Source organism: Canis lupus, chromosome 6 (assembly GCF_048164855.1).
Source record: "Canis lupus baileyi chromosome 6, mCanLup2.hap1, whole genome shotgun sequence".
NCBI lineage: Eukaryota > Metazoa > Chordata > Mammalia > Carnivora > Canidae > Canis > Canis lupus.
This window is the reverse complement of record NC_132843.1, coordinates 53390704-53402822: the sequence shown is the minus strand read 5'-3', so window position 1 is coordinate 53402822 and position 12119 is coordinate 53390704. Positions and strand designations below refer to the sequence as shown.

At 38.6% G+C, this 12119-nt stretch overlaps 1 protein-coding gene and 1 long non-coding RNA gene across 4 annotated transcripts in view; one reads left to right on the top strand and one right to left on the bottom strand.

The window, feature by feature from the left end:
• Window positions 1-12119, bottom strand: part of PRRX1 (paired related homeobox 1) — a 69916-nt gene that overhangs the window by 20233 nt on the left and 37564 nt on the right. The window lies entirely within an intron of this gene.
• The window catches only part of LOC140635644 (uncharacterized), a 28137-nt gene that overhangs the window by 332 nt on the left and 15686 nt on the right, over window positions 1-12119 (top strand). Inside the window, exons 2-3 of one of the 2 annotated variants that reach the window (XR_012033004.1) lie at window positions 677-903; window positions 1393-1441. This is a non-coding gene — a long non-coding RNA (uncharacterized lncRNA). The remainder of the gene's footprint in view (window positions 1-676; window positions 904-1392; window positions 1442-12119) is intronic. The other variant, XR_012033005.1, reaches the window with a different exon arrangement.

The following is a 12119-nucleotide window of genomic DNA, read 5'->3' as shown; positions in this document are numbered from 1 at the left end:
GGTAATATTATTTTTAATAGTTTTGACCCAAAAGCTGAGCCAGTAGTTCTGTGTAAAGCTACAGCAGCTTTCTGTAGAGGTAGCTCAATGTTGATCTCTCTCATGATAGCTGACTCTTCTTTGAAAGACAGAACACCGAAGAGTCTGAGGTTTCCTCATGGGACTTGTACTACTTTTGACTCTTCATCTGGCATAGTTCCTTGCACCTCCCCAGGACAGATACTTTCCCAGAGAGCCAAAACTCTGAATCACCTTATCTTAACTTTAACTCTCTTGAGACATATTTTTGAAAGGATTCCTAATCAGAACCCCCATGGAGACCCAATACAAAGTGAGCATCTTCATGCAGTTCCATGCTGGAACCCTCACTCTCCTTTGGAACTATATGCATAATTTTCCCCATGCTGGTATCTTCCAGGTGACTCTGGGTCTATTTTCGACTATAACCTTGGGGTACAAAGTTTATGTGTGCATTTGATGCTCAATAATACAAATTAGTGATCAGATGTAAAATATTCATATATTGGAATTATTATTATTATAGGAATTCAATTGCTGAAAAAATACCTTCTCTTTGATGAAAAATAAAATAAAATTTTGGCTTCAAATATGTAACCTACTCCCAATTTCCCTGTGGATGAATCACTTACTTACCTATTTTTCAATTCATTTCTAGATGTCAAAAAAAAAGAAAAAAAAAACAGAAAATGAGAATGTTCCCATCAGACCCAACTGAACTGCCACTGGGAAGTGGGCATAGTGGAGGAGGGAGTAGAAGATGAATTGGCTTGGAAATCACGATGACCTGTGCTCTCCCACAGGCCCTGCTACCTACTGGCTGTGTGGCCCTAGATAAGGCACCTTCCTTCTCTGAGACTCCGTTTACAAAACAGTAAAACAGAAGTAAGATTACTTACTTACTTCCTAGGGTCATTTGACAATGTAATGAACACATCGTAGGCATATAGTCTGGCACATAGTAGGCATTTGGTAAGTGTTGGGTTTCACACCCACCACTGCTTTCAGTTTCTTTTCAGAGACAGACTGCTCAAAACCACTGCTGTTATTTCTTTTTTTTTTCCTGCTGTTTCGCTGTTTGTTGGTATTTAATCAGTAAGATTTCTATCACAGTATAACTATAGAGAAAGTGAGAGAACCACTCTCATGTGTGATATGACTTCATTAGTACGATGGAGTGCAGGATTGAAACCTCAGGAGCTTGACAAATAAATAAAAGCTTTAAAAGTCAAGATCTGAGACACGGTGGTTGATCCAAAATTGTGCCATGGAAGTCAGGCACAGATGTTTGTCTGAAAAGTCCCATTTGGGACATTTTTTGCTCCTAGTCAACCCCTGGCTTTCTAACAAGACAATTTTCCTTTCTCAATTCAGATTTTGAGGAAACATTCAGAAAGCAGGCAGATTCTACACTCACAGACAGGTAAAGACGCTGGCACCTTTAACAAGTAACCTCACTAGAAATGAATTAAAAAAAAAAAAAAGACAAGAAAAAGGAAGAAGGCCAAGGGCTAAAGTCAGGCTATGAAAATTCAGTGATTTCCCAGTCTGTGTGCCTTGGGTTGACTAATTCAGTTGCCACATGTCTAAAAACACAAAACTTAGGTCATGTTACTCAATATTTATTCAGTGACTTTTTTTTCTAAATGTCTGAGCACGTTGGTAAATGCCAAAGGGATAAAAAGAAAACCAAGAAAGGCAAAGTTCTGGGAAAAGAGTGAGTTCTGACTGAGATTTTAAAAGCTTTCTAAATTTGCCATATTCCAGGTGTGTGGTCCCTGTGAAAGTACTGGTATTTGAGTAGGATTACAAACAGAGCTCTAGATGAGCCATAAGCTTCTGCCTTCTGCTGGTGGCATTTTTCCTTTGTAGTGGGACTGTTGTCATTTTGTAAGAGACACAACATCAATCTTGACATTAGCAGCAGAAATTGGTGTCTTCATGGGAGGTATGCACTCTAAATTGTCTTTTTTTAATTTTTTTTTTGTAATAAACTTTAATGTTCTAAAGAAAAATCTGGGGGAAAAAAGGTTTTAAAAAAAGCACAACTGAAAGCAGAGAGCAATGAAAGAGATGTACATCATTAATGAGGAAGCTCAGCTCCTGGAAGGACAGCAATGAAGAACATGACTCTTAGTTGGGTAAAAGACAATTAAGAGGCTATCTTGAGGCATTTAAGTACTCAAGAAGAGAGGTATGACCTCACTCCTTACCTTTTTCATCTCAAGTTATTTTTTCTCTTTTTTTTTCATCTCAAGTTTTAGCTGTAGGACAGGAAGCTTACAACACAGAAAGCCACAAGGAACAGAATTTTCATTGCAATAAGAGGCAGAGTCAAGATAATTCTGTAACAACACCATATAGAGTAAAAGAGGGGGCCTGAAGAGAAAGGTAAAGCCCCTCTGAGATGTTGCTCTAGTCATTGACAACAGACCTATACAAAGACTCAAATATGTTAAAATGGTCAACATAAGAAGCTTGATATTTTTAAATGATGTTTAAGTGAAAGGAAATTAAAATTCTCTCTTTTTTAAGGTTTATATATTTATTTCAGAGACGGCACACACATGAATGGGAGGAGAGGCAGAGGGAGAGAGGGAGGGAGAGAGAAAGAGAAAGAGAGAGAGAGAGAGAGAGAGAGAGAGAGAGAGAGAATCTCAAGCAGACTCCCCACTGAGTGTGGATTCCAATGCTGGGTTCAATCCCAGGACCATAAGATCAAGACTTGAGCTAAAACCAAGAGTTGGACACTTACCCGACTGTGCTATCCAGGCACCCATAAAATTCTTCTTTAGGAGTAAGAAAAGCCAAATGTAAACAGTGATCTAAAGCTTAATATGTTTTGGAGGAATATGCCACACTATAACATCTTTTCATTTCAATCCTGTCTGTAAAATGGGTAGTAAGATGTAAGATATAAACAATACATGCTTTAAAAATCGCAACAATTATGCATACACATTTCCTTCTATTGTGTTTTAAATTCTATTATAGAACAATTATATTAAGGGCTTTGGATCAACAATCAGGAGGCCTAGATTCTAACTCAGCATGATTGCTGGTCACATCTATGATGTTAAGGCCTCAGTGTCCTCACTGGCAAAATTACAGGTTGGACTAGATGACTAAGATCTCTTTCAAATCCAGCATTGTGGACTTTTAGGATTGTTTTATTTATTTATTTATTTTTTGTATCTAGCCGAATAGAAAACTTTCAATAATTGCTTAAGGCAATAATCTGAGTCTTGTCCTTTTGTTATTATTGTTGTGTTTTTTGTTTTGTTTTGTTTTGTCTTTGTTTTAGAACACCTTTGGCTAGATGATATATTGGATGAGAACTATACTGTAATTACCCATGACTGGAGAAAACCCAGACTGACTGACCCAGTCAGAAGACTGACTTCTTCCACCATACTCAGAGCACTCTACAGAGATCAGTCTCAAACTGGAATGTGACTCTTTAGTTTAAAGAAATTAGTTCACCTGTCAGCACAGATGAAAGAGGAAACCTGAATGTTTCTAAGAGACTTTAAATTTAGCAAACAGAAATGAGATTGCTATTTCTTTTCTTTCTTCTAATAGTTTTGACCCCCTAACCACGGGTTAGCTGACAGTAGCCATACTGAAAATAGTGTTTTTATCAACCAGCTTAGGCTACTCCCCAAAGGGTCATCACTAACAATGGTCACACTCCTGACCTATCACCTTATTCATTCATTTGAATAAATATTTATTGAGCATGTGCTACATACATGCCGGGCAAACACTCTGAGATATACAAGGAAATATTATGTGTAGTCTGACTTCAAGAACTCTATAACCAGTTTGAGGAAAGAAGTCACACAAAGTAAAGTTACAGCAATAAAAAGATATTCCAGTAGGGGGGCAGACATCAGAGCCTGTAACAGGCAAGGGGGGAGGGCAGAGATCACAGAATGGGTGGTAGGTCAAAACACAGTCTGCAGAGGCTTTCTCTGTCCTATTGAAGTCCAGCATCCCTCTCTCAGCCACACTGTGACATGTCACTCCATTCACCCAACTCTGGTTGCATTACAGATGGTGGTGACAGTTTCCTTGTCCTTTGTTTTTGTTCTTTGGCTTTGATTTTTTGTAAAAATGTCTAGGCCTTTACTGTTTCCATGGACTCTTTTTTTTTTTTTAATTTTTTTTAAATTTTTATTTATTTACTTATGATAGTCACAGAGAGAGAGAGAGGCAGAGACACAGGCAGAGGGAGAAGCAGGCTCCATGCACCGGGAGCCTGATATGGGATTCGATCCCGGGTCTCCAGGATCGTGCCCTGGGCCAAAGGCAGGCGCCAAACCGCTGCGCCACCCAGGGATCCCTCTTTTTTTTTTTTAAAGGTGTTTATTTTTATTTATTTTTAAGATTTTATTTATTTATTCATGAGACACACACACACACACACACAGAGAGAGAGAGGCAGAGAGAGAATCAGGCTCCATTCAGGGAGCCTGATATGGGACTTGATCCTGGAACTCTGGGATCACACCCTGAGCTGAAGGCAGATGCTCAACTGCTGAGTCACCCAGGTGTCCCTCCACTGACTCTTTATATCAATGGCGGCTTGTCCTCCTCCAAGCCTCAGTTTACTTGTCAGCAGTTTACAGGACCTTCTCTGATCACCAACCGGAAGCAGCCTTGCCCTCATTATTCTCTTCCAGCATCTGAACCATTTGCCTTCTAACAGCATTTCTGACCAAATATAATTATTCCTGCTGTTTGCCTCACTAGAATATGAGCTCCATAAGGAATCTTATCTGACTTGTTAACTATATGTCTCAGCACCCAGCATTAGTGCCTAGTACATTTTAGGTACTTTTCTTGGAATGACAGAAAATTTGTTAATGGTGCTTGGTGAAAATGCCTATTTAAGGGGCACCTGGGCGGCTCAGTTGGTTAAGAATCTGCTTTCAACTCAGGTCATGATCCTGAGATCCTGTGATTGAGCCCCACACCAAGCTCCTTGCTTGATAGGAAGCCTGTTTTTCCCACTCTCTGCCCTTCCCCCTGTTCATGCTTGCTTTCTCTCAAATAAATAAATAAAATCTAAAGCAAAAGAAAAAAGAAAATGCCTATTTGGCATATCCTGGTCAACTCACATTCAGCCACCAAACCTGACAGCCTTTTCCAGGATGAGTTTCTGGAAAATCTTGGCACACAAATTTTCCTGAAATGAAGGTTTACTGCATTGTTTACAATGCATGTAAATTCCAGGAGATGTGTTATCAGGCTTTTCACTCACTTTCTCTGTAGAGGACTTTTCATCAGTAATTATCTCCCCAAATAAGAAGGCAAGCCTCGAAGGCAGTTGAGCCAATCCTGTAAGGCAGAGTCCCTACCTCTCAGCAGCACCAATAAATGTTGGGCTTTGATAATGATGACACATATGGAATTACTGACCACTTTAGACATGCCCTGGCGTGGTCATTTCTTTGTGCCAAAAATTATGTTTAGCTTCAGGTTATATTTTCTTCTAATTCGTCATTTCTAGTCACTGTGTTTTCTGTTCCCTTTCATTGGCAAAAGAGCTGGGGCAAAAACCTAGCTGCTTCATTCTCCACCGTACAGCAACATGACCACTTGCCAACCACACCTAAACCTTAATTATATGGTGATTTCCTCTTCAAGGATGTGTGACTGTTTTAACGAGTAAGGAAGCCGATGCACTAAGGTCACATGAGCAGAAAAAAAAAAAAGGTTTTGGGCAAAATACTCAAAGACCCAAGTGGAATAATCTTATTCCACTGAATCATGTCCCTTGTTGTTGAACAGCCCTAAAGAACCCCTTGTCAATAGGTGATTCTGTCCGCCTGGAGTGGAAACCTATGAGTAATCTATGTGTCACTATGACTCATGTCATGGCCACCACTTCCAATTCCCCATCATCTGAAAGTTGGCAGGAAGAGTTCATACTGCTCAACAGGCAGAAGCCAGGATGGAGGAAAGACCTAATAACAAATTTTATTGATTAAAAGGAAAGATAACCAGGGGTGCCTTGGTGGCTCAGTCCCTTGAGCTTCTGACTCTTGATCTCAGCTCAGGTCTAATCTCAAAGATGTTGTTCAACCCCCTAGTTGGGCTCCACACTAGACTTGGAACCTACTTAAAAAAAAAAAACAAAAAAAAACAGAAAAGGAGGATAACCAAGGTTAAGGACAATGGTTTCCTAGTCACTACCCAAATTATTCTCGTCCTTGGCATCTGTTTCTAATGTACTTTCAGAGCCAGTGCAGACATTCTTCCTTCTACCTCCTGGAGTCTTTTTATTTATTTATTAATTTTCAGATTTCCCTCATTTTTAAATTTTTTCCAAATTTGTAAATTATTTTCTTTAAAGGACTTTGATAGCAATATGCTGAAGCAAGAGGAAGGACACACAGGAGCAGGCTGGTGTGTCATTCCAGGACAGAGCCACTCCCCAAACACTGATAGAAATTCCGTTTGCCAGCTTTCTTCTTAGTCTCTATTCCTTTGCAATTCCAATTCAAATGGTATAGAGTTCAGTGACCTGATTAACTTACTGGGAAGCCAACACTTTTAAAATAAAGTATCTTGGGCAGCCCAGATAGCTCAGGAGTTTAGCGCCGCCTTCAGCCCAGGGTGTGATCCTGGAGACCCGGGATTGAGTCCCACATCGGGCTCCCTGCATGGAGCCTGCTTCTTGCTCTGCCTGTGTCTCTGCCTCTCTCTCTGTGTCTCTGCCTCTCTCTCTGTGTCTCTCATGAATAAATAAATAAAATCTTTAAAAAAATAAATAAAATAAAGTATCTTAGGAATAAACCGTAAGATTTTATGAACTCAGGGGACCCCTATAAAAACATAAACTGATCAGGTGGGAGAAGAGATTTTGGAAAATCAGATTTTATAAATAAAATGTTTGCCATAAATTGGTTAAAGGAAATTAAATGTGTGATAGTGGATTTAGGCAGAAGTGGGGAGGGACATCCTAAACTACAGATTACAATTTTTTTATCTAATCAAATAAGTTATTTACAAGGAAATCTGCCCCTTTTTGGCTACTCAGCATGTTTTGCAGACTCTTGTTGGGTTCCTCCTTCACTTTATCCATTTGGTTATTTCTAAAATCTTCCAGGGATAGTGATCACACCTCCTTTGATAGTAATTTTCTTCCTCTATTACAGATCTGTTAGTTGGTGGGTGATTTATTAGGATTATGATTTTCCTTCCTGGAGACTTCAGCTTTAGAATTAGTCCCAGCTCTTCCCAAGGCCCAGGGACCCTAGCTTTGTCAGTCACTGCAGATGGGTGGTCAAATAATATTAGATAGTTAACTTCTTGATTGGAGACAGCCCCCCCCCTTTTTTAAATAGCAAATCTTTTCTCTAATTAGTCATAGCCCCAGACCAGATTTATACAATAGTGACTTTATACTTTCTCCACATGTTCCACAATTCAATATTTTAAGAAGTTTTTTCATAGAATTGTATCATTAAGACAACTTTATATAATGGGGGGTAGCTCCAGTGGATTAGAAATCAGACAATGTGGTTTTTCATCCTTTCTGTCCCTAAAAAGTCACATGATCTGCCCCCCTCCAGTCATGTAATCTTAAGAATGTAACTTTGCCTGGGGTGCCTGGGTATGCATTCTGTTAAACATGAGACTCTTGGTTTCAGCTCAGGTCATGATCTCAGGGTTGGGAGATTGAGCCCTGAGTTGAACCCTGAATCAGGCTCTACACTCAGCATGGAGTCTGCCTGAAATTCTCTCTCGCTCTCCCATTCTTGCTCATGTGCTCTCTCTCTCTATCTCTCTCTCTCAAATAAATAAATAAACCTTAAAAAAAGGTAACTTTGCCAAACGGGTTTCCATTTCTATTGCTGTCAAATAGGGCATTGCATTAGACTTAAATATCTCTTCTTACAAAGTCCTCTTCAAATACTTGATGAATGGATAAATCTGTACTCTTGTAGAGTAAATAACAATATATTTATTTATGAATTATCTCCATTTTTATAATCTATTAATTTAACAATGGATTGACTAGAGTTTATATAACTCCATGGATACAGATTTCTATAGTCAAATGTGTAATGTTCTTAGTGTTTTAAGTTACATTACTGATTATTTTTGTGGATATCAGAGTTATTTGAACATCATATGGATGCTTATTTTTATTTTCAGTAATTTTTAAAGAAAATGATCAGATTTGGCAGTTATATAAACAATTGAGAAGACAGCAAGATTGAAAAACAGTTTTGACAAGTTGTAGAATTTTAAAATAATTTTATACCTAAAGATGGAGGACATATTTCTCATAAAATGTATGTGTGCGTGTGTGTGTACATGGTATGTGTGGGTGTCTGCATGGGTGTATGTGTGACTCAGCTCAGAGAATCCTGGGTTGAACTATAACAGTGCTATAAACATGAGAACTAGAAGCAGATCCAATTGCTCACAGTGTAAAGGACAAACCTGTGGCATTGTGAAAGATCTTACTCGTTTGGGCTTTCTGTAGAGCCCACTAAAACTGCTGAGAGCTATCACCATTACCTAGTCTCATGCCAACTATATCTGGTAACTCACTTTGACATATCAGTTTCTAGGTAGAAGCTCCAAGACAATGGCTCATGTGATATCAATGCCAGTTGGAGTTAGCTGCAAGCAAAAATCTCCACAGTATTTTAAATAGATATTTCAGATGTTTAAAATTTAAATAAAACAAGGCAGAGTGTGTAACGTTCCAAGTGAAGTCAATTGCCAAGTTGTGTTGGTTGGTACAACCACGTACTGTATCAATGGAGTCATAAATTGCTGCATAATGCAGACATGTAGGAGGAGGGAAAGGTGACAAAAAAATAAAAAGAGTGAGAGTGCATTAAAGGTGAATCCCTAAGGATACTCTTCCATTAAACTCTGAGAGCTTACAAAGTGACACCATCCCACTCCAACCCAAGTAGTTGGAGCCATATGCAATATATGTTTCAAAGTCCAGACCAAAGCTACTAGGTAAGTTTTATTGGTCCCTCTAGAAAGCAGTTTTTTTGACAGGGCTGGAAAAATAATGTTACAAAGGATCCAGTAACAACAGAATCTAGGCCTGTTAGTTAGATTCCAAGTTGATGCCTCTTCCAAAAGGAAAGCATCCAGAAAAACAATATATTCCCTAGACTAGGTGAGCAAGTCCAATGTTTAGAATTAGGAAAAGTTTGGTATATAACTCAATTATATCAGGGTTAAGATCTGTTGATGCAAATCTGTTTACCATTTTATTTCCTTCAACAAATACAATCATAAAGGTAAGTTTCTCCAAGATCATCCCTTGTGGGAGCTTAAAACAAAAAATAGGAAGATATATGTCCCTGGCTTTCCAAAGCCTATGCTGCCTTTAAAGGTTCATTTAAGAATACAGTACAGCTGAAAAGGCAAGTTTGCATACATACAGTCCCTGTACAATGACCGTGGTGACCGATGACCAATGAATCAATTACATCTTGTGCACCCTACATAACCTTTGGAGATGATGAATATTTGGAGTGTGTTTTTGTGGTCTCAAGCCAAAAGTTAACCGCAGCCTAGAGATCATTGAACCTCAGGAAAATAACAAGAAATCTATGTTCCCAACTCTATTTTCAATGTATTTGGAGAGAACAGAATTCCATTAGAGAGAGACAATGTAATTGTGTTCATAACTTCTGAGTTGAAAGGTTGCATTTATATGATTCCTTTCTTCCAAAGATCATAAAATACCTCACATATGCTATTTCATTTATATTTCAAATCTCTTTATGGTATAAGAAAAGAATGCAATACAGTTTTAACAAAAAAAAAAAAAACTAACAATTTAATAGTGGTTAGCAAAACTAAGCAAAGTAACCTTTATCTAATTTCATATATAGGGGAAACTAACATCTAATAACATTTAAAATAAGTGTGTCTTAAAGGATTGTGAGGTTCAGATAAGATGACTTTTCTAAAAATACTAGACATATATGAAAGGCATTATCGTAAACTTTGTGAAGGCAGAGACAATATTTTGTACCTCTTTCGCATACTTTCTAGGATCTAACACTGGATGAATATTAAGTGCTTAATAAACATTCCTTGATAACAATTAGAGTACTTATTGCTTGCCAGGAACCATTGTTAGGTGCATTACATGGAATATTTCATATTTCATTCCCCTAAGAGGTCATGTTATAGCTATCCTCATGCTACAGATGAAGAGGCTGAGGTTGAGAGAGGATGAGCAACCTGACCAAAGACATGTAGCAAAGGCTCCCTGACTCCTGGCATTTTGGCTACAAAGCCCAACTTCTGAAACTCTTTACTCCTCTTGCTTTTCATAGAATCAGAGATCCCGAAAGGATGTAGAGGTTATTAAATCTGCTTCTTAAACTATTAAAAAGGGGAAGAACTTTTAAGGAGTGGATAGGAATTTGAGAGTGTGTGTTGGGTATCATTTTAATCCAGAAATTGAAATAGATAAAGAGACCAATTTCTTGACATGATTGGGTTGCAATTGTATGATTTTTATAAGAGGTGTTTCATTCAGAGAAATGCTTCTAAGCATTTGATTTGGCAACAAATTGAGAATTGAAGTTACAGTCTGCAAACTATTTCTATTCTTCTCCTGATCATCTAGTTACAGATCCCTACCCTAATCGTGGGAGCATAAATCCGATTATGCACAAGGCCAATGGGAACAAGATAATTGCATAGATCTAGTACCCATCCATTACATGCGGCATCATAAATCACTGAACTGCCACAACCTCAGCTTTCTGGAATCCCCAAGTTGTTTGAATCACTCTACGACTGCCATTTATGGAAGAACCATATTATACTGTCTTTGCCTTAGGGCTATCGAAATAAAATGTAAAATTTGAGTGTTTACCCTTCAGAGGGTGCTCATGTGATAGAACACTGGCAACATGAGAAAACAAATCAAAATTTGGTATCTTTTGATGTGAATTTGAGCAAGCACCTCAATCTAAGGATCTGGTTAAGAAATTAGGAAACTAAGTGGGTAATTCTCTTTTTAGTCCTTTTGTGATGAACATTACATTTGTTAGCAGAAATGTGGGTCTGCTTTTCCCTCACACACACCTCACACACATGCCAACTCCGTAGGGGGGAGTCTGACAAATGTGTAATTCTTGAACAAAGTAAGCAAAGCATTTGGCCTGAGTAGAGACAGAATGATCAGATGGCCACAGATTAAAATGAGTTCATGCCCAAGGCTTATTTGAGCCTTTAAGCCCTGGAATTGAAATTAAATTGCATTGATGAATCCATTCAGATTCCTTATCTAGTGTTTTCTTTCTATTCAACACAATGTATGTTTACTGCTCCCCTACTGGCTGGTGGGTATGAAAGGTCAGTGGCCTCCACCTCCACAAGGAGCTCGCAGTTTAGTGAGAAAAACAGATATATAAACAAGTAAGTTCTTTAAATGGACTAACTAAAATAATGGAGGCATATATTGTCAAGTTGTGGCACAATGGATGGCTCAACTGTATCTTACTTTGTGAGAAAAGAGTCACAGAAAAAGAAGAAGTAATTGCACTGAGTTTTGAAGGAAAAATACACATTTTGACCAAGGGGGAAAGTCTGGAATGGATGGAGCAGAGCGATAAAAGCAGTATGACTCATTCCTAATAGTGGATTGTCACCTCATTCATTCCTCACTACAGCACCATGTAGAAGGATGTCATTGTCCTAATTTTAGAGGTTCACAGAAGTTGATGTCTCAAGAATGTAGGGCTGGTAAGTGATACGATCTTGACTGTCCCGTGTTGCCACAGCTGAGCATTTGGGAGCTCTGGGGAGAGAAGAGACAGCCGAAGCTGCTGGGGAAGCAGGGCCAGATGGTGACGGGCCTCTTACATTGTGCCTTTGGACTTCATTTTTTAGTGCAAGGGAGTCAGTAATGGATTTTTCAGCAGGGGAGTGGGTGACAGGAATCTTTTTGCCTTTCAGAGAGCATCCTGGTAATTGCATGAAGCTTGGTTTTGACTGGGTATGAGACAAATTTCAGCATTGTACAGATTCAGAAGGTCAGCACAAATAATGTGGACCATCCTGTTATTTTTTGTGGTCAGGATGCTTGATCC